Source organism: Adiantum capillus-veneris, chromosome 30 (assembly GCF_014529385.1).
Source record: "Adiantum capillus-veneris isolate H3 chromosome 30, ASM1452938v2, whole genome shotgun sequence".
NCBI classification, from domain to species: Eukaryota; Viridiplantae; Streptophyta; class Polypodiopsida; order Polypodiales; family Pteridaceae; genus Adiantum; species Adiantum capillus-veneris.
In genome coordinates, this window is record NC_140960.1 from 34,594,531 (window position 1) to 34,618,190 (window position 23,660).

Here is a 23,660-nt window from a genome sequence, read left to right on the forward strand (position 1 = left end):
TAACGGATCTCAAAGTCAAACTCTTGCATAAGCTCAACCCATCTAGCCTTTCGGCCTCTGAGATCACCCTGATCACAGATATAGCGCAAGGAATGATGATCTGTCCATACAACAAACGTAGAGCCATACAAGTAGTGCTGCCATTTCCTCATGGCGTGGACTACGGCGTAAAGCTCTTTCTCATATGTTGGATAACGTATCTCGGCGTAAGAAAGTTTCTTACTTTCAAATGCAACAGGACGTCCATCTTGATATAATGCCGCACCAATAGCATAATGACTAGCATCCATCTCAACCACAAACGGTCTGCTAGGATCCACAATGTGCAATATTGGCGCAGTAGTCATCAAGTGTTTTAGTGTCCGAAAGCTCTCGTCGAGACGCTCATTCCAGACAACAGGGGGATTACCTTTGCGACGCGGATTTCTTGCACACCCGGCGAGGGATGGGCTGAAAACTGAAAAACGCAGGGCTGATCTGCTGTTGCCACAGCGTTTGGGCTGAAAACCAAAAACGCCGGCTGGTATGGCTGAGAATTGCCGGTGATGGGGCTGAATTCTGGAAACGCTGGCTGCTGGCTGAACTCTGCAAAAACGTTGGATGCTCCTGCTGAGAAAACGCTGGCTGCCCTTTTGCTAAATCGCTGGCTGAACTGGGCGCTTCTTCCTTCTTGCTTCAAGTGCTGGCAAATGGTTCCCTTTATAGGTAAAGTTTGCCGGTTATAAAGTTATTAGGCTTAAGGTAGGGCTAGTGTCCACCAAGTTTTCCAACAAATAAATCATAAAGATGATTTATTAAAAATAAGTCTAGGGGTCCAGATAAGGGTGCAATCGTCGCACATCCGCCCACCCTGGAATCCGATCGACGCGAGGGATGGCTCGTTGGATTCCTCTAACCTAGAACTACATGCACGTTATGCCAGATGCCCACCGAAGTGTAACGACATCTGTCAAAACGCGTGTACAAACCATTTATGCAAGAGGGTTCCCAAACTGGAAAACCTAATCTAATGGACTTATCCGGACATGTAGGTCCTGCAAACAGGCTCACAAAATTGCCAGTAGTAATCCTCCTAGGATTCTAGACATCCCTATCTAGGAAGAAGGGGAAAACTGGCTCTGGAGTCGATGAAGTATGTCCACGTGGCACACATAGGCATGTGCACGTGACATCCCCTCTTGCTTAAGGTGAGGTACCGGTACCGATCTGCATGGCCTCCTAGTATGACACTCGCAAATCCGAGTAATTGGTGAAGAACTCCTCGTCCACCCACGTCGCTTAATGTGTCCCTCGATGCTTGAATTTAAGGAAATATTGTCGTGCTTGCTTCTTCGTTCCGTGCTTGAATCGATGTAAAAAGATCTGCTTGGGTTCCATCACTTCGGCTTCATCAACAATCTCCGGTCGCTCCTCGTCAGGAACGCTCCTTGAAGGCTTACACTGAAACAATTTACGCCAAAAAACATGGAAAACATTATTGTCCAAGAAGACGGCAAACATAATTGCATGGAAACATCATTTACCGTTTTGACGATTTGGAAACGGACTATACATACAAAAAAAGAGTTGAGGACACCTCTTACCAACTTGCTTGAGACGTTGCTTCATGATCCTTAAATACACCCAGTCACCTTCCTTAAATGAGACATCCCTTAAATGAGATCCTGTCGATGCTTATTAGCATGCCTAGAATAGGACTCTTGAGCCTTGCCAAGCCGAAGCTTAACACTCTCGAGTATCTTCGCGTAGGTTGAACTAACATAATTAGCATCATTAAACTTGGAAATTGACCTAGTCAACAACGATTGAAAAGGTCTGCCAAATGCAGCCTCATATGGAGTGCGATCAATAGCACTAGAAAAAGAATCATTGAGGACATCTTGAACTAATGGCAAATATTTCTCCCACTTAGATTGCTTATCATGCACATACAATTTGAGAACATCAAATGCCAATTGATTGTAAATTTCAGTTTGTTCATCAGACTGTGGATGAAATGCAGACGAAAAATTCAACTTAGTGCCAAAATGTTCAAACAAAGCACACCAAAAATGGGATGTGAACTTAGTGTCACGATTCGACACGATAGACTTGGGTAGACCTTACAATGGATACCAATGCTGATTGAACAACCGTGCAACATCTTCTGCAGTAATATTAGCTTTGCAAGGGATTAACATGCAAAATTTGCTAAACCGATCAACAATGGTTAGACACTGCGTATTCCGTGTAGACGTGGAAGGAGGAAAATTAGTTACGAATTCCATACTAATGTCCTCAAATGGTTCATCAGGGATGGGCAACGGCATGAGTAGCCCTTGTTACTTACCATGAGGGACTTGAACCTTTTGACGCACATCACACTTGGTAACATAATCATACACATCCTTATGCATCTTTGGCCAATAGAAAAACCGTTCAATCTTTTCTAATGTAGCATTAATACCCCTGTGCCCACCCGTCAAAGCATCATTTGCGTCATGCAAAATGGGTGCTTAATGAGAAGACATCACACACAAGCGGTTCTTGAAGAAAAGCCAACCATCATGAATGAGATAATTGCACGAACCTTGTGCATTCAATGCTTGTAACCAATGCTTTTCAAACTCAGAACCCATGTAATTGTCTTTTAGATCATCAAAGCTAACACCTTGAATAGAAAGAAAAGAATGAGACTTGAGAGAGAGAACTCGACCTTCCTACTCAATGTATCTGCAACAGGGTTAGCTTTTCCAGGGACATACTCAATCATACCACCAAACTGTTCAAAAAACTGAGACCATCGTGCTTGCCTATCACTCCAATGTGCACTAAGCATCGATTGAAGCCATTTAAGTGCCTAGTGATCTGTGCGAACAACAAACTCACGCCCATAAATAAAATGCTTCTAATTTTAATGCATGGATAGCAGAGATAAGTTCCTTATCATAAAATTCTTCTCAGCACTATTGAGTTTACGAGAGAGAAATGCCACTGGATGGTTGTTTTGTTGTGACATGCGCCAAGGGCAATGTTACTAGCGTCAGTCTACACCTCAGGAGGCTAATCCCGAGAGGGGAGGGCGAGGCATGGGGCCTCGCCGCTACTTTGAGCGCTTCAAAAGCACTCTTAGCGGCATCGATCATGACAACGCGTTGGCGACGTGTCTTGACACCCTTTAACAAGTCAGATAATGGTGCGGCAATATGTGCAAAGTGCCTAATGTGAGGATTGTATGCTTGACACAAACCCAAAAATGAGCGAACATCATATGTTGTCTCAAGCATAGGCCACTCTCTTACCTCACTTACCTTCGTGGGATCAAGTCGAATTCCCTCGGGAGAGATAATGTAGCCCAAATAGTACACAGTAGTCCAAAAAAATTTCGACTTCTTTGTTGCAATATAAAGACGGTTTGCATTTAAGCGGGCTAAAACTTTCTTCACATCAATAGCATGTTGCTCCCAAGAAGAGGAGAAAATGAGAATGTCATCCAAAAAGATAAACATGCACTTATCGACCAAATCAATAAAGATACGCATCATCATGCGATTAAACGTACCTGGTGTGTTTTGTCTGAAAGGCGGTTTTGTAGATGTCTCGCTTTGCGATTCTTACCTGGTGGTAGCCACTCTTCAAATCATTTTCGAAAACACCACCGCCCCATTGAGACGCTCCAAAATCTACTTGATGCGAGGCATAGGAAATTTGTTCTTGACCCTCATCTTGTTGAGGGCCCTGTAACACACACATAACCGTGATGAGCCATCTTTCTTACGAACAAAAAGAATAGGAGCAGTAAAAGGACTTACACTCGGATGTATAAAACCCCTATCCAACAACTTACCTAGTTGGCGCTCTAGCTCCTCTTCATTAGCCTTGTTCATACGATATGGAAACTTACTTACAGGTTGTGCTCCGTCCACTAGGTCGATGACATGATCCTCGGGTCGCTCGGAAGGGAGTCTAGGAGGGAGACCATCCTGGAGAAACAAATGCTCAAACTTTTCAAATAGCTCACCATACCTTCCTGGATATGGAGTTGACATAGAGGGAATGCCGCTCGCCTCAAATGAGGACGGTCGGGCTGCGACACATTGTGTCACGTGCACATCTAACCCTATGTGTACGTGGACAAGCTACTTCATGACAAGGGTTCAGTTCGAAGCACTCATCTTGAGCAAAGTTCAACATTCACATCTGTTGCACCTTGAATTGGTATCAGAGCTTTGGCAGTGTTTTGTATCACTGAAGGAAAGAACCACATAATTTTATTTTTTTTTGCTTGTTGCGGTTGCACGTAACCCAAGTCCTCTTGGACGTGTCGATTCCTAATCGTGTTTTTGAAGAATGACAGGAAACCCAAGAAAGAAGGGCTTGTCCAGCCTCCCCTTGTTTCTCTTTTCACTCATTGAGAGCGGACCGTGCACTTAGCGGCCGGCCAATCGACGTGAGGTGGGAAAAAGCAACCTTGGTGTGAGCGCAAGGCCGCCAAGGGGTGCGCCCGCAGAAAGATAAGAGCTCGGGTAAAGAGAAGATCCTTCTCTAACACAGATTGCAAGCGAAAGAAGAACCTCAAGACCCTCAAGAACCTCAAGACTCCAGAACCCCAAGAACCCAAGACCCACAAGAACCCAAGTTCCTCGTGAACTTAAGAATCCAAGACTTCAATGGATGGTCATCACCCGAAGCGGAATGGATACTTCGCATGGAGGTGGTGAGCATGGGAGTGGCGAAGAAGAGGTTTTTCTGACCCTCCTCCTTCCCCATCTACGCAAAGGATTGCACTAAATCCTATGGAGGCTTTCGACAAGATGATGATGGACAGGAAGTTAGAACGCGAAGAAAGAAGAGCCGAAAGGAAAGAAGAATTGGCTCACGGGCGCAAAGAAAGCCGGTTAGCATTTGAGCGTGAGCGTAAGCGTAAGCAAGCGCGTTTGGCGGCCGAACAGAGAGCCCAACACATGCAAGTTTTGTTTCGACTCTTTTCTAATGTGCAGACACAGATTGCAAAGGATCAAGAGAAGGAGACTCTCTCAGTCTTGTCTTTTCCAAAGCACGACACACATGATTTGCATGATAAGGATAAGCATGATGATTTGCATGATCAAGATGTGATTATTCACGAGCCTAATGATTTGCATGATCAAGATGTTATTATTCACGAGCATGATGATTTCCATGATGAAGATGTGATTGTTGACAAGGATGATGGTTTAGTTGATACTTTGTATAGTGAAGCTAACCTCATTGCAGATTCAATCGATCACGAAGAACCGATCTTGGCTCTCGAGTCGAGGTCCAAGTCGAGGTCCAAAGAACCCCCACAGGAAGTATTATGTGTTCGAATGATTAGTCAGCACGCATTGTTCGAGTGCTTCATTCGTGATTCTTTCCTGTATTTTAGTCACCGTCCTTATGTGATCCCTTTTCATAGGCATGACATATTGTACGATGAGCACGATGCACTCGTGAATGAGCACGGATTTATGCGGATGATTCATGAAAAGATGAAATTTGCATTCAAGGAATTTACATTCCATGTCTCTTCCTTGGCATGACACAGTTTCCGAAAGAGCACAAGAAGGAATGAGCAACAAGCATCGGCATTTCCAATGTGCTTTGCGACAGTTGATTGATTTAGATAAGAAAGACAAGTTTCGACCCCATTGCTTGCGTGTGTTTGATGAACGGTTTGGCACTCCGTCTCTATGTTCATCTATATTGCATGCACAGTCTTTAAAGAAGTCTAGAATTTTTCTAGTCACCTTACATCGAATGGGTATGTTCATGTTTTTGTGTTGGAAGTGGTTTCAAGAATTTTTAGCCTCGGAGATTCTTAAAGAAGGTAGACACATGACTATCGACGAAGTTCAAGCATTGAAGGAGCCACATATGACTTTGTGTTGCTTTCGGCGCGGCTAGAGAAGCAAGCGTTGTAGACCTTTATGAAGTTCAAATATCGCATGACCCACGCATCAGAGTGGGCCGGCGAAGAGTCCTTTCTACGATTCCAGATGCTGTTGGAGGGGTGACACAAAAGACCCCCCCTTGTTTCTTATGTGAGGAGGTTAGAGGCAAGAATATACGGACCTCCTCTTGTTTCTATCTCTCTCTTTCTCTCCCTCTTTCTCTCTCCCACTTGTAAAACAGGCTTGTCTGTGTTTTGCTATTATGGGATGAAGCGGCTGCCTCAGTTTGTGACGGCCAATCCAAAACATGAGGGATGTCGTGGGGTCGCTCTTGTGGGCATATGCGAAAGCTCGAGAAAGTAGTGCCCATGCCTCAACAGAAGATGTCCATGTTTGGCTTCTCATCTCTAACGGTGCTTTCTTTACATGGAGACGCAGGCATAACTCTGGGATGGAGCTTCCTCTTTGTAGTTTCATGTTTATCCACATAGCCGTTGTTTAATGTTTTAATGTCATTTTTTGTTCATTTTTTTGAAATTTTAAATAATGTTCTTTAAATTTTTTTCACAAGCAAAGCAGAGGGAAATACCCAAATTTGAATGTTTAAGCACCAAAGTGGGGGTCGGTAATAAGCGCGGCAATAGAGACGATAATAATTGTGGTAATTTTTGCGGTAATACCTGTGGTGATATATGAAATGCAAAAAAATGTCCTCCCATTCCCCCCTCTCTCTTCTTTGACCACCCCATTTTGGAGTCTTTCTTTAAACCGCGGTAAAAGGTCGTGTTAATCATTTTCAAATTTTCTTAGTGCGGTTGAAATAATAGGAAAAATCTAGTGATTTTTTCTTCTTTCGAGGGTGCTTCAAGCCTTTCATTATTTGGTTCATCTTCTTTTCAAGAGCTCTGTCTAGCTCTTTTTGCGAGTACAACTTCTGCTTTTCTGCACTTGTCTGTCCTTTCAGCTTTCTCTCCGACTTGAGAGGAGAATCAATGGCCTCTCGCCATCTCGCGTGAATCTCATCCGTAGGATAAGTCTTCAGATACTTCACATTTTTTGGGTTCTGGGAATACTTCATTAATCTTTTCACACACGTGTCCACCTACAGTTGACGTTTGTACTCCGCTCTGGCAAGCCTCTCAACCAAACATTTACCCAATTCTTTATTCTTTTCATCAGTTCCCACACCGGATTTTAACTTTTCTTTGCCTTCCCACCAAGAGATTTTTCTCTGCCAGATTCTCGGCGAGAACCCATGTGTACTCTTGGGTTCTTTATGGCTTATGCCCCTTAACACTAGTCGTGTACAAAAATAGACACTTTTGTGGATTTAAGAGGCTTTTGCAAAAAAATAATTCAACAACTATTAGGTTTTCCCAATCTCAGAAAAATAAAAATTCTTTCACATCATATTAAGTGCATAAGTGAAGGGTGAGTTTAGGAAATGAAAAGACAGATGAAGGTGGAAAGTCAAAAGACAAATGAAGGTAGAAAGTCAAAAGAAAAATGAAGGTGGAAAGTCAAAAGACCTTTTGTGTCCATATAAATAGGTGTTTTTCTTCTCTTTTATTTCTCCTCTAGAGTTTTCTTCTCTCTCTCTCTCTCTCTCTCTCTCTCTCTCTCACTCTCACTCTCAAAATGTTGTATCCGTCCTTCCGAGCTAATATTGTTGCAAATCTATGTGCTTTGTCATTGCTTGTTATAACACATCGTTTTTCTTGTTGTTGAGAGGAATCTTTGAATTATGAATACCTTTTAATTTTTTAGACGTTTAGATGTCCAAACAAAAAATACTCTCAAGGAATTACGTTCAATACATAGTATGAGTTGATAAAAAATGTCGAGAAAATAGTTCAAATTGTCTTTGCATGGCTCTCTCTAAGGATTAATTTGGACCGATTTTTTTTAGCAGACTCAAACTTCTTTGAAAAATTCCTCAATAGGTATGTAATGAACCTATCACACTTCTATATTGATTATATAAAGACTTGACAACATCTACTACTCGCCCAAGTCAAGTAGTAAATTACAATTTTACGCAAAAAAGGCTCTTTTTGAAAAAGTAGATTTTTTTATAGCATTTTTATCTCTAATATGACTCTCAGAGTCCTAGACACATCCTAACAAGATACTCAAGAAGTTTCATGAAGTTTTTATCTCGTATGCCAAAGTTATGCTTAAAATACTAGAATCGAGGCATGAGCCACTTTAGTGGCTCCAACCACTTTTGTGGCCCATAAGATAGAGCGATGAAGACGAGTGCGCGCTCGATGCACAATGGACGAGGGGTTGGAGTGGCTAATAAGTCCGGGGTTGGGATACAAAGATTCTTTAACAAACAAAAAAACTTGATTGGTCTACCAGATTCTCCTCGAGAATCAATGTGTGGTGCAGAAGGGATTGGATCCTCCGTAGAAGAAGAATCTTTTTGAGCTCTGATATACCACTGTTACATGCTTGGACACTACAGGCGAGAAATCAATAGCAACAGACGAATGAAAACTTAAAAGTCATTGAACTTTGAGAGAGAGAGAGAGAGAGAGAGAGAGAGAGAGAGAGAGCACGAAGTTCGGTGCCCAGAAACATTGGCCCCATAGATTGCGTCCCTTTCGGTAGTTCTTTATTATTGATCACTACAAAGTGCAACTCTCGAGGGTCCTCTGCTCTCAGACTTTGTGTCCACATTCTCTGCAAAGTGAGAGGCCCAAGGGCTCTTATAAACAGCACAAGGGATGCAGCAGAGCCCCAAAAGAAATTGTAGCAGGCTACAATGTCACTTTCACAGGACACACACTGCTAGTACAATTGGTCTGGTCTGGTCCACACTGGACGGACTCTCTGGGCTTGGCAGTGACACGTGGCAGGATACGGACGGTGGTCTAGTGGATCGTGGCCAGGTCACCACCACCACTCAGTTTGGAGATTGGCTTAGGTGGCTTGCATTTATGAGCCGTTGGTGGATCATCTGCTGGATATATGATCTTTTACGTAGTCGTCTAGAGGAGTCTATACACAGAGCAAGTCTTCACCATGCCGGCACATCTGAGCCTCGACAACCCCATTGTACCTATGAGTCATGGGCTGGAGCTGAGTGTGCTGCCACGCCAGAGTCTATATCAGTTCTTTGAGATTGTCGAGTCATATGTTCTGGCCTGTTGTTGTGTCTTTGTGAGCTCTGTTGATATCTATTGTTTTTCTTCCTTTTCAGTCTGTTTGAGTGAGATTGTCACGCACATTGCACTGAGGACCACCCATTGTAGAGAGCACGACACATTATCCACGCTACAGGTGCTCTCATTTTGGCGATCAAGGTGGGATCTCAACTGAAATCTCACTCTGTGAGGTACAAATCTTGAAGCTAGTTGGGTTTATCTAGCTTCGGCTACCTTGCCTTGCATTGTTCTCCTCTCGCCTGGTCCAACTGGTCTAGTCCTCCCTCGCCCTAGTCATCTCTCGCCCTGGTCCAACCAGTCCTCGTCCCTGGTCTAGTCCTCCTCGACCCTGGTCTAGTCCTCCTCGTCCCTGGTCCAGCCTGGTCTAGTCACTTGCCTTGTCTAGTAGAGTCTAGACCAGTCTTCAGCCAATTTAAGGTCTTCTTGCCCAAAGCTTCGTTGGGTTGGTGGTCATCGCATGACACATACAAGGCGGTGAGTCGAGCGTCAAAGCGCACTACTGAGCCCTCTGAAGTACTACAACAGAAGACGACCTTTGGTACCTAGTAGAAGTCCATCAACCTCATCACCCATACCTCCACATACATCACCCATTCCTTCATCAGGTTCCACATCTTCCAGATCACCTTCTCCAGTAAAGCTCTCTCCTATTCTGCTATAGCAGGCTATTGAGCAACAGGCTCAGCAAGGGGCCATGGAGGCTTTGGCAAGTGTTTTGGCTAAGGTAAACATCAAATTCCCTACCTTCAAAGGACTCTCTTCAGAAGATGCTGACGACCATGCAAGGAGGTTTGTATCTCTCTGTAGGGGTCGAGGTCTTAACAGGGAAGATGCTTATTTGGTACTCTTTCCATCCACCTTGGATGGCTTAGCAGAGATATGGTACAACCAGTTTGCAACTTGGGCAGCCTTAAGACAATAGTTCTGTGCAGCTTTCAGGCCAGGTGACTACCAGGAGAAGGTGTTGGATGAGTTGGCCCAACATGGTGCTCCAGCCAGAGGAGACTTTTGCAAAGCTTATGACTAAAACCAAGTCTCTGGTTGCCAAGCTTTCCCAGCAACCCGGTGAATTCATGGTTAAGAAGTGGGTGGAGAAGGCGCTTCCCAAAACTTCTCAGCAAAAACTCCGAGAGTCTCTCCGACCCGACGCCACTCTGGAGGAGTTCATCGTAGTTGCTACTAGGATAGAGGGGGCTAGGAAGCTGTTCAACAACTCCCCTCACATTGAGAACCCCTCTGTGTTTTCGTAAAGTCCTGTTAATCCATTAACTTCTTTACGCAGGGAATTGGAAGTCCCTAAAGTTACAGCAAGCTCTTCAAGAGGAGAGGTCCTTCTCTCTTAGACAGGAGAAGCTTCCACATCACGAGGCATTGGAACAGATCAAGCGCGAGCAAGAAGAGCTCAAGTGTCAGCAAGAGACTAAGGCTACGGTTTGGTGTAGCTCATGCCGCTCTCCAGGGCACCCTCCACCGGAATGCCCCGTTCGGGTTTACTGCCACTTCTGTGAAAAATCTGGACACGAGGACAAAGACTGTTACTACCTCAAGGGATTGCGACAAATACAACAAAGTCTTGGTCTTACTCTTCAACAAGGGCCAGCACCTGCATCCAACATGGTTTCTCCTTGTGACCATCCACACCATATGCCACCTTTGCTGACAGCCCCACCTATGCAAGGTATGCCAAGTACTTTTCCGTCTCAAAGCTTTTATCATACCCATGCTCCCTCATCACCTCAAAGCTTCTATGCCTCCACCTCCAACTCAATGTACTAGGAGCAAGGACTACCTCGCCCTTCGAATCAGTCCATTTTGTGCTACAGATGCGGGGAATATGGGCATTACCAAAGCAAATGCTCCTTGCCAGAAGGGTCCCCTCCCTGCCGTCGTTGCCCCGAAACGAAGGATCACTACAGTAAGGATTCCCGTAAAATTCGTGCATCCACGGCTTCGAACCCAAGTCAAAGCCAGAATGAGTTCGCCTTGCCCAACCTCAATTTGATAGCAGTTAGCACCGTTTCTCAGCTGCCCTCTTCTACCCACGTGGTTACACCTCAAAATAAGCCGCCACAGTTGGTAGAGGAGCCATTTGGCGTCCTCACCCGGGCCCAGAGAGCCGCTCTCAGTTTTAGCATTCCAGCAAGTTCAACTCCCCCACACATTCTCACACCAATGGATACCTTGCCTTTAGTTGTTAACAAGCCATCCCCCAGTGCCATGAAGGAATCCAAATCTTTGCTCTTCGATCTTGATGAAGCTTTCTTGGAAGCAGTTTTCGATCTATAGAAGATCAAGGTACCAGAGGAACAACAGGTAGAAAAAGAGAAGCTTACAGCAGAGACAATCTTGAAGAACACCTTCCAACAAGTGTCCCTCTATGACATGCTGCGACTAGATGCGAGTTTTAGTAGTGACACCCTTGCTGTTATTCAGTCACTTTATCCTGGAGCAGGTCCTAGTGGCGGACACCTCCCAGTGCGACCATCAAAGTCCTATATGATATCCAATCCCGCTGCTCCACTCACTGATTATAGAAGCCCTCGCCTGACAGTGTCCGTTTTGGGTCGGCAATTCTCAGGAGTGATAGTGGATGGTGGGTGGATCTGGCATCAACCTGATGCCCGAGTTCACTATGTTAGCTCTAGGTCTACAGCCTACTCGCCTTGCTGCCTTCACAGTTACATTGGCTGACCAGCGGACAATCTACCCAGTGGGCATAGTGGACAATGTGCCTCTGCAGGTACAAGACTTTACTTTTAACTTGGATTTTGTTGTGGTTCGTCTTCCCCAGGTTGAGGGCGGATTTCCCTTGCTCATTGGAAGACCATGGCTACGACACTAAAGCACTTCATGATTGGGGAAACGATGCAATGTGGATACATACTTCTAGCTCTCCGATGCAACCCATTCTCTTAGGAGGTATGGATCCTGTGGTGCACCAAGTTTCTTTGTCAATGGAAACCAACCCGGAACAAGAACAACCTACTACACCTTAAGAGTCAGACGAAGATCTGTTGGAGTGGTTGGAAGCTACCAAATCTATGCCTTGTTATGGAGTCTCTATTCACTCTTTGCCTGAAGGTACACCCCCTTCAAATGTTTCCACAGTCACTACACCAAATGAGCCAGCTCAAAAGTTGAAGGTCACAAAAGCTACTGCTGATGCACTCTTGGTGAAAGCCTTTGAATTTAGTGAGCCTATGAAGAAGCATAGAAGCGGGAAGAAATGTCCTCTACAGGAGTTCACCACCCCTCAAACATCAACCCGTTTGGTGTCTACTTCTCCAACCAGAACAAAGCTCTCCTCTGCGTTTAGCAAACTCCCTTCACAGAGCACAACCTGCTTGCTAAATACCAAGATCACGATAGCTGTCTTGTTCATGATAGCTGTCTGCTCCATACTTGCCCCTATCTACCCCTATTCCCTCGACCCTACACACAATCAGAATGCCCACATCCTTAGGGTTCACGCCAGCTGCATACAAACTCACGCCCTGCAGAACCAGCTCAACCCTATGCCTACTCACCCTCCTACCACCTACTCACCCCACGTCCTACCCACCCCCTTCCTTACCCCCTTCCTTGCCCTCGACCCTACCCTCCCCCTCACACCCCCTCGTCCCCCTACCCACCCCTCGCCCTAGTCTCTTCCCCTCACCAGCCCTCGTCCCCAGTCCCCCTCACCACCCCTCGCCCCTAGTCTCTCCCCCTCACTTGCCCTCGCCCTTGCCCGCCCTCCCTCCCTCGCCCCTACCCAAATTTTCCCTCCCCTCGCCCCTACCCACCCCCTCACCAGCTCTCGCCCCCCTCTCTCTCCCTCGCCCCTACCCACCCCTCACCACACCCCCTCGCCCCAACCCTCTCCCCCTCACTTGCCCTCACCCAAATTTTCCCTCCCCTCACCTCTACCCACCCCCTCACCAGCCCTCGTCCCTACCCTTTCCCCCTCGCCCCCTCCTATCCAGCCCTCGTCCCCCTCTCTCTCCCTCTCCCCTACCCTTTCCCCCTCGCCCCTACCCACCCCTCACCACACCCGCTCTTCCCTACCCTCTCCCCCTCACTTGCCCTTGCCCCCGCGAGAAAGAACAGATGTTGTCGCAGCAGCTAAACGTGCTATCCTCGAGGCTGGCTTGGATGGGGAGTAATCCGCATCCGAGCGTCCTCTAGATAGGCGTGACTGCAACGAGTGCCTGACCCAAGCCGAAGTAGAGCGAGCCGTACGTAAAGCAACCTCCTCTGTCCAGGTGTCCTCCTGAATGTGTACATAGCATGGCAAGCATTGCGTATCAGCAAAGAAGTGAACCACAATGTGTGAACATCCTGCTGTATCTGGAGGAGTCACCGCAAACTTGGCCAATGGCCACAAAGTCTGAAGCATGTCTGTGACTCCTAGGTCTCCCATGTGGTGAGAGAACCCTAGGACCTGTGTATGCAACCACTCCAACACTCAGTCGAGAGTCCACTCAGTTTGGTCCTTGCCGCAAAGGGGAAAAGAGAAGCCAACCACTGAGTCCAAGGCCTCTATCCCCCTAGCTGCAAGGAACATAACATGAACCCTGAAGCAGGCTGCCTCATGGTCTGCTGAGGGGTCGCCGAGAAAACATGTAAAGTCGTAGTCAAAGAAGTCCTATCGGCGCCGAATGTCGAAGCTTGTTAGACCACGAGGGAGTGCTGCAAAGGGAGACGTCTGTACCTGTAGAGGGGGTCGCTAGAAAGGCTGTCCCTCTCTCGCCAAGCGACTCGTGGCAAAGGCGCTGCCAAGAGATCTCCTAGCAGTCGGAGATGGCCCTGCCCCCTAGGTCGACTGTGGAACTGGAGCGGGAGGGGGGGGTGTAGGAGCAAGGGGAAGAGGGGGAGAAGAGGGGTGTGGGGGGAGCGGCAGAGGTAGAGGGGCGAGGGGAAAAGGCGTGGCAGCGGGGGGGGGGATGATGAGGAGGAGGGGAACTCTGAGGGAAGAGGGGCTGTCAAGGGTGAAGCTGAGGTGGGGGTTGGAGCAAGGACCTCATCCTGCTCAAGAGGACCAAAACGGTTCCCCGTGGGAACCCACTGTTGCTGGGCAGGCGCCTGAGGACCACTCTGAGTGTCAGGCTGTCACTGTGGCCCCTGTCGTCGTTGACCACGAACCTGCTGCCATCCCTCCTCCGTTGGAGCGCCAAGCTCGGAGGGTGGCGCTGCATGTGTGCTATGTGCCTCTGCTTGTGGCTGCTGACCAGCCCTTGCAGGCTGGGGCTGAGTCTGTGGTGTAGGTCGAGGCCTCCTCCGTGGACAGGCCTTCGCAAGATGGCCCATCTGTTGACAAATGAAGCACTGGTTCGGGAGGCCCGAATACTCCACGCTTTGTCTAACCAACCCCCACTCACCCAAGGCAGTAGAATGACCTTCGGGAGAGTGTGAGTGTCCCTAACCAGAATGCGAACTGAGGGAATGCCGGCCGCCTTGGTAGCAGGCGACAACTACTGAGGCTGCTGTGCGAGGTGTCTCCAGGATAGTCCCAATTGCTGAGCCTATCCAGGACAGTCCCAATTGTTGAGCCTAGTAGACAATCTTGAACATTGATTTCCACTATAAACTCACCGCTTTCAATTGAAGGAATTGAATATGCTAAAATTACTAATTAAACAATTAAAAAAAGAAAAGAAAATATGGCGATGGTTCACTTCATCTCGGTATCCAAAAACAGGTTTTCACAATTAGTATCAGAAAAGTTTGAACTTACGAATTATAAGAGTGGCTAAATACTCACAAAAACACAAAACAAGGGAAAGTAAATGGATAAAGAAAAAACAAAATCACCTTATCTGTTTCTAAACAAAAATAGATTGAAAAAACCATTACGCTTGAAAACGCTAAGGCAAAATATGTTAAAGAAGCTTACTTGACTGAAACTTTGAAACATGCACTTGACTTCAAATACTCACAACAAGTTAAGTGAGCACAAAGACTTAACCTAGAATTCAAACTCCACACTAAAACTTCCAAAAGAAGAATTATATAGTATATATATATATATACATACATACATACACACACACACACACACACACACACACACACACACATATATATATATATATATATATATATATATAGGAAAAATTGCCAAAATAAGTCTCTAATTTGTGAAAATTACCAATATACCCCCAATAATTTGTCATGAATTTCCAAAATGTCCTTAAAATTTTCCAAAATTCCCAAAGTACGCTTGGTTGTGAGATTAAATTTCTCCAAAGATAAATTTTTTTCTAGCTTTTTATAAGAAGACTCATTGTGTATCAATACAAGATCCTAAAACTAGAATTTGAGTTGGTTATGTAGGCCTTCGAGACGAATTGCTTCATTATTTTTAAACATAATTGTCTTTTTTTGCAAGCTAATTTGTGACAAATTACATGCTAAGCATTCCAAAATAGATCTGAACTGTCAAAAAGGAATAAAGATTAGAACATCTTGAACAATCCGACCAAAATATATACAAGGGTATTTTGGGAATTTTTGAAATTTGAGCAATATTTATGGAATTTTCACAAATTAGAGGGTATTTTTGTAAATTTTTCATATATATTGCTAAACTCACAATTGTGAGTGGATGTATTAAATTCTCCATTAAGAAATGTACAAAGTAACCTCAAGCTCATGGCGAGCTTGAGGGATCAAGCGATACATCAAGAAGCTTATCTTGCTTTTCGTGAAAACCCTTATCTTTATGCACCGTTAGCGATTTGCGGTCATGACTGCTAGAATTGCCCGGTTTCACTCGTCCGAGCTCTTCCCTTTTCCAAAGGCAATAATCACTTTCTTGCTTTCTTGGATAATCTTACGGTGTATAAGGGTATTTTTGTAAATTTTTCATATATATTGCTAAACTCACAATTGTGAGTGGATGTATTAAATTCTCCATAAAGAAATGTACAAAGTAACCTCAAGCTCATGGCGAGCTTGAGGGATCAAGCGATACATCAAGAAGCTTATCTTGCTCGGTTCGTGAAAACCATATCTTTCAGGTCTTTTGAATCCATTTGCATATCTTATCTGCGAGGCCTCTAATTGCCAGTCACTCCTTGAATAAGTGAGGGAGGTCCTCATTTGTCCTTTTGCACCTCGAGTACCTATCTAATTCAATACCCGTGGCGACTATTTTGACCCCTTCCACAAAGAAATCTTGATCAAAAGCGGTCACTGTGGAATCCAGATGTTATTCGCTATCACCACCCATCTTGATTCTGGCCATTGCTTATCCCACTGCTTGTTGAGGAGAGAACCAATTAGTCTTGATCATTAGAATGTGGTAGATATATTTGGTTGGCTGTTTATAGAAATGTCTGCTCAGGGGCCACAACCAAGTTTTCCACTCAAAATAAGACTCGGAAATAGGCATCAAGCAATTGTCTAGCCATTCTACAGCTCTGTTAATCAGTAGTCTTTCAGTACCACTGAGGTGAAATTGGGTAGCGAGTTGGTCTGTTTCTTTCCAACTGTTGCTGGTGGTGTTCAAAAAATGGGCCAGTCATTGGAGTCGTTGAGTCGTTTGTTAGTGGGTAGCCAGTTGGTATGTTTCTTTCCTATTGTTACTGGCGTTGTTCGAAAAATCCAGTCATTGGAGTACTTTGTTATTGACCTTTTTGGCAATTTCTCCCCAAAATGGGTTCAATAATTTTAGAGACCCAAGGGGACCGGTTTGTTATGGAGTTTTTGATAAAATCTAGTTATCTCTCCCCACTCTAGTGGCTTCGTTGCTCTGGTAAACTTACACACCAGCTTGCTCGTTGTGCCACCTAATCTCAGGTTGGACCACTAGCGGCTAACACTTTGTCATGTACCTAACTCTTTCCACTTGTCACCTTGAGAGAAGAGCTTCGCCTTGTCAATCATATTCTTTGTCATAATGGCCTATGCCTCGTCTTGCTTTGCGATTGAGACCACAAATTCTGCACATTGGGCCTCTGCATGAATAGCAGGGTTGAGGATCCTGATACCACCTTTCTCCTTTCGTGTAGTGACGAACTCCCATTTGGCCCATTGCTAGGGCATTGAGTCTTTTGAGTTATATTTCAACAATAATCTTTTCAGCAGCTTAAGAATTCTTTCTAGTTGCATTTGGCTATCTTGAGGAGTAGACCTGTGAAGGCTAGGTATGGGAGCATAAACACTTTTGCCCTTCTTGGAGAGGGAAGTAGCACATACTTCCGCCTTCCCATCTTGCACCTTACCTTCTCTAAGACCCACTGGGGCTGCCAAGTGTTGGAAAATCTTTCCTCTTCGACCCCGAGGTTATGGCAAAGGTTTGCACATTCCCCAGAGCCCTCCTAATTATCTGAGGGATAGCTTTCAGGAAGAGAAGGGAGTCGTCCAAGTCGTCCATGAAAAGCTTCGCTAGGAGTTGGCCGTTGTCAGGCAAGGAGGGATTTTTGTACAATATCTGGGCTGCCAGGTTAGCTTGGGTTTGTCTTTAGAGCAGCAGACCGGGGAGCAACTCCTCCTATCCATTAGGAGGAAACTGCTTCATTGGAGTCCTGCACGGCTCTCTTTGGTTGGTAGAGTGGTAATGGCCAACTAGGTGCTTTTGGCTACTATGTGGTACATCACGTCTTGTTGGATCTTTTCGAGTTTCTGTATCAGCCAGTTGGAGAGGTTGATCATGAACTTTTTGTGGTCAGGAAGCGACACCCAGTCAGCAAGGGCCAAAGTCTCCAGGCACGTCATCACATTCTCATGTTCTTAGGGAGGGCTAGGGATCATCGACCCAACACGGCAGAGCAACGCCCTCCTTGGGAAGCTTGTGGTCAAAGGACTTCCTCTAGGAGAGTATCCTTGGAAGGAGTTGTTGCTACATCGGATTCATACTAGAGTTCCTAATACGGGCGGCCCGTGGAGCCTGTCCATCAATGGATCTTTACAGAGATGCTTCGGGTTGGCTTGAGTAGGAGTTGGGAGGACCGCTTTTCTGCGAGTCTTCTTAGGTCCTGGGAGCAGCTGAGGAGTGTCCTGGAGCAGCACCAGCCCACCTGCATGGAGGAGCGCTTGAGACAGCCTCTTGTTTGGAAACCCATGGTTAGCACACATAGAGGCCACTTGCTCGGCAGCATGCCTCATGTTTCTTGGGATCCCATGGCAGAGGGTCCAGCCTGCACTTTCGGTGACGGCTACAGTTTTCAGACCTTCCGGAGGTGGTTCAGAGCATCCAGGTTCATGGCATGAGGGGGGTGCAGAGCATGTATTAGGATATTGCAAAGGCTAGACCAACTGAGTGGCACACCCCTGTTGAGGCCGCAACTCCCAGATGGATGGGGGCCTTCGCGTGACTGGAGGTCCTCTTTGCCATTAGGGCTTTCTCGGAGACAATGCCCCACATGTTTTTCGAGATTCAAGGGGAGGGTGCGCAGTTTCAGTAGAGGCACCACAGGTTGGAGAGAGCTGTTTTCAGAGGATTAGAGTTGTGGGCAACTGTGGGAGAACTTGTGTCATCGATCCTGACCCGGTCAGGAGACTGGGAGAGTGGTTCTGGGGGGATCCTCTCTCTTCAGCTGATCACCAAGGGACTCCTTTTTTCCAGTACACAGCTCGCTTGGGGCAACACATACTGACATCACAGAGAGAGGCTCCACCAGCTGCAACACCTCACTGGCAGGAGGAGGGTCTCACAGCCGGATTCTTGTCGGACTTTAGGGAGCGGTTGTGGGACAGCAGGCAGCCATTTCATTTTTTTTGATCCTGCCAACAGACTTGGGGAGCTTGCTCTGTCCTTTCTCTTATCCACCATATTAAAGTCTCCTATAAGGAGCCATTCCCCTTCTACAGGGGTATCCATAACTTGGCTCTTTCCTTAGCATTGCAGGGGCCATATATGTTAATAATGGTGAAAGGCTGATTTGCCCAATTGACCCTCACTCCTAGGGCTCTCCCGGAGACCTTAGGCTCTAGGTGCTTGTCCACAATAGTGAGGACGCCATTGTACACGTCTACTCCCTCTCTTTTGGATACCAGCTTCTCCCCCACTGCTTGCTTTCTTTTGCTGAAAGCATCCATGAGATGCTCCTGGATGCCCAGCTATTAACTTTCTTATGTTTTCTAATTTCCTCCTAGAAGAGGGCATTCTTCCTCCGGGTTTTTAATCCCTTTCACGTTCCATGAACAAAAAAACAAAAGGTCAATCCTTTTTTTTTTGGGCAATCTAGTGCTTCGCATCATCTGCTTTCACGGTATTGCGGCCGCACATCCACATCCACATCTCGCAGGTGTTGAACTATAGAAAACGCGCTTAAAGCCCCTTGCCTATACTATTAGCCCCACTCCCCTTGACAACAAAATGTGAATCCTAATGTAAGCTAAAGACTAACCCACTTTTATTGAATTTACTACTAGCTAGGTATGCGGTGCCTCCCGCATAGAAGCTCATGATGTTGAGGTAAGTCACAATGTGGGAATTATTGTGAGAATTTGTCCAAAACTTCTTGTGCTTGACCGGACACTTGACTAATGTACGAGGATCATCGATGGTCTAGTAGCTTAGAGGCACTTGGCGGGACACAGAGGATTGATTGACAAGCAATTTCTCAAGGAAAACAACCCCATGCAAGGAAGGATACATCTTTTGATTTTACCTTCTAGTCTCGCTTACTCTTACAGTTATGTAATGTAAGACACACGGTAAACGATCTTCTATGATAAAACGCCTTGAACCAGTGCATGCCAATCTAAATATTATCGATAAGTCTCACATTTCTTCCAACGTCTCTCTTTTTTATAAATATGGCCTTATTTATTCACATTTTCTCGTTTTTATTCTTGTAAAACTAATTTTGTTGTTCAATGGAGCCATCCTATTTCTTTACTTGTTGAGAAAGGATACCGATAAAAAAAAATCATGAAAAAGGTTTGTTCATTTTTGGGACGTAGTCAGTTTTTTCTTTTAGACAATAGGGCCTTGAGGGGGGCCGGTGGTCCCCTGCCCCCAACCGTACCTAGCTAGGTATGCAGTGCCTCTCGAGTAGAAGCTCATGATGTTATGCATTGTATGAATAACATTGAAAAAGACTCTGTTTTCCGACATGAGAATTTCTAAATGTTCTTCAAGTATGAATCGAAGTCCTAATTTCTCAACAAGTGGTGAGAAAGAGCTACAAGATTTTGGCATGCTTGTGCTGGGTAAATCTCAAAGGGTTGCAATTTTCAACCTTGTCAGTGTGCGTATCTCTTGGTGTTGAACTTCATGTCAGTCTAGAATTAAGATGGCCATGAGAAGCTCGTCTCTTGGTGTTTCACGGTTTATTTGAATCCATTCAAAGATGCCCATTTTTAAGAAATCTTTGAAAAAAAGAAATCTTTCAAGAGCATTTCTCTTCTAGAGGACAATGCCCGAAACAATATTTGTATGAAAGTAATTATGGTACTGTTTGAAAATAGAGTCAGTGCTCACATATCTTGATGTGTAGTGTAAATTTCCCGATTGATATTGAAAATTCCCAATTGTAATTTCTTTGTACCTTGATTCTCAAGGGCAATTCTCAGGCATTCACTTTATAAATCCTGGTAAATACCTTGCATTTTTGTATGAATCCCGGCTGTCAATTAGCTTGCCTTGAGAAAGGTAGTAATGCAACCAAGCTAGTAAATGTTCAATCTTTACAATGTCAGTTGTAGCCAGTTCTGAGGTGTTTTTTTTTTGTCTTTGGCAGATATTTCTTTATGGTGTTATTATAGGTTATCAATATACGTTGATGCACTCTGGCAGCCTGAGGCACCAAAAACAAGTTTCGATTACAACCCAAGTATGATTCTGCTATCATGTGTTGGCGATTCCAAGCTTTTTATGTTTGCAAGGCTAGCTCTATATACAACAGTTGATCTATGACTACAACATAACTTGGGATGGGTATGTATGAAAATTAGTCAAGGTACATGGCGGTTCCCCGAACTTAGATGAAGTAAACATGTTTCTCTAGTCTTTCGCACAGATACATCATAGAGGAGCCTCTTTAGCAGAGACTTAAAGATGACACTGCTACTTTTGTAAATGGTTTTGTCTCATAGCCAGAGTTTTTTGTCCTCTACAAGATGTCAATAAAACCTTTCTTTCTTTCTTCCCTATCATGTGTTGTTTATGCCAAGCTCTCTAGGCTTGAAAGGCCAGGTCTGTATACAACAGCTCACCAAGAAATGGTGACAATGACTGAAGCATTGCTTGGAGATGTGTTTTATTTTTTTACATTCAGTTTTGATGTTATAAGTGTCAATGATCAAGCACAAAGCTTCTTGCCATCAATGATTGAAGGTTGAAGATCGTGACGACTAGTAGCCCTTTTTGGCATTTGATCGCGCAATTCAACCACATTGTAATGAGAAAAATGTGTGGCTCACGGATGTTGGATATGCAAATTAGCATGGCTGATGTCCACAACAGGCTAGGTCTTTGGAAATTTTATTCCTCTTTGCGTTCAACTTTGCACTTTTATGACCTTATTGCAAATTGAGCAATGCTTACAGTTCATCATCAGCTGTGAAATTGCTGCCACAATCAGTTCAGAGGAGAGTGCCAAAGCGTGGAGTTTGACAAACTCTGTTTGAAGGTCATAGCTAATATGTTATGCTTAAGTTGTAAGAGCTTCCACTTTTATAACATCAATTTGAGCAACCCCAAAAGCATGGTATGCACCTTGGAATTCTAATCAAAGAAGCGTTACCTCTTTTGCAAGATGCAGCTCCCATATTCCTTTCTCCCTCTTTTATGAAATGCCTTAGTTTGCTCTTATATTGATGGAAACATTCTTTTTTTGCTATTGAACTTAAAAGTCCTCTTCCCATGGTCTTGATGGATGCAATAAGGCTTGCCCAGAGACTCTCTCTCTCTCTCTCTCTCTCTCTCTCTCTCTCTCCACACACATACTTGTAGACGAGTGCAATATCAAGGACAGCAAAAAGAGCAACTAATATAATGCCCAAGACAAGGATGGGATAGCAGAAAATTGCATAAAAGAGGAACATATGGTGGATTTCCTGGCCTCTTGCACATTGTTGCAATGAAGGTTGAGTGTATCTTTACTTTCCTATCTTGCATAAAAACTTCCTTTTGAAGGTTTATTTATAGTCACCACCATTAGTGGCATTATGTCATATCCTTCTTTATCACAAAATTTAGTCAGTGTAAAACCTTGCTTTTGCAACCACGTCATATTGTGTAGCTTTTGCTTCACTATCTCCACTCTAATCGAGATGGTATCTTCATGCTCTTCATGTGCCAAGGTCATCTTGGTACTCTGATCAAATTGCCTATGGCATATGTATATTTTTGAAGGGGGTTGTGCAAGCTTTTTTTGTTACAATGTCGGCTCTCCTTGAATTTCTAAATAGTATCAGGAACACGAACAAGATCATGGGTAGGGATGTTGCCAACACAACCAAGGGATAACACTAACAATGTGGTAGCTGCCTCCGTCGTTGGGCTTGTTAGTCGGGGGCACTGCAAATGTAATTAAGGTTGTTGGCAGTTGTCGTTGTGATAAAGGTTAGCACCCATGATTAGAGCCTCTTGGAGCATGGTAAGGGGTCGCATATGATTCACAAAAAAAATAGTGTTTTTAACATTGAATAGATAAGAGAGCACAACTTGAATTTGCTCCGTGCACGACAGATTTAGATGTTGTCAAGGTTGCAAGTATTCCCACAGTTCGACGTTTTGGTTTGACTGATTCAGTTGGCTGTTATTGCACCATCGGTCTTTTCTCACTGATCCCATGAGGATTCTCATGGAATGTGCAAGCTTTAGGTGGACCTCAGTTTCAGCGTTAGGGGTCGCTTGTTTCAGGAGGTTTAGAGATGCCTTGTGGGTGGTTTGATTGATATACTTATACTTCAGAAGTACCATCTTTGTGAGAGCCACATTCGATGTTGTGGTCAGATTTTGCAGGGTGCTATGAGACCTTTTAGTCGGTTGCTTTTGGGCCTTGAGGCATTTAGGGAGGTGTATGTATGACTATTGTGGACTCATGGTAGCGTGCCATTTTGGGTAGAGGTATCATTGTGCCGGGTAGGGCCCAATGGGTTACTATGTTGGTTCACGGCAACCTCATGGGATTCTTGAATATCTATGCGTCCAACCATTCCAGTGAACGAGCTAATTTTTGGCCATACATTGTGGAGTCTTTGCCTTATGCAAAGCAATGGTGTGTTGGGAGACTGCAGCATGTTGGAGGACCCCTCAAATAGGATTGGAGGCAACCATGCTACCATGCACAAGGCTGAGTTGGTAGCTTGGGAGCGCTTATGTATTACCTTGAGGATTTAAAATGTTTGGCAGCATGTAGGCTTTGTGGGACCCCCAAACAACCTACCTTTCTCTCGATCTGAAAGCAGAGTAGGGGGCATGAATCTATTGCTTCTATGCCAGTGACCGCATTTGTGAAATGGGAGGATTTGTATGCATTTTGGCAAGGATTAACTTTTCAAATCGTGTGCTAGTGATTCTCACTGTGGTAGACAAACAGAGGAGTGGGAGTACCATGCTGCGTATCCCTGAGAGGGATTTTTTGGATACAGAGCTCAGAGACTGGGTGGTCGATATAGAGCTCAGAATTCGGGTGGCGACGCTTTGAACACAAAGTTT

The 23,660-nt window shown here is 45.0% G+C and overlaps 1 long non-coding RNA gene across 1 annotated transcript in view; it reads left to right on the top strand.

Annotated features, from left to right (window-relative positions):
• LOC147417788 (uncharacterized) overlaps positions 1 to 21,293 on the top strand; it is a 58,277-nt gene extending 36,984 nt beyond the window's left edge. The window contains exon 3 of the long non-coding RNA XR_015187348.1: positions 20,737 to 21,293. This is a non-coding gene — a long non-coding RNA (uncharacterized LOC147417788). The remainder of the gene's footprint in view (positions 1 to 20,736) is intronic.
• Positions 21,294 to 23,660: the final 2,367 nt, after the last annotated feature.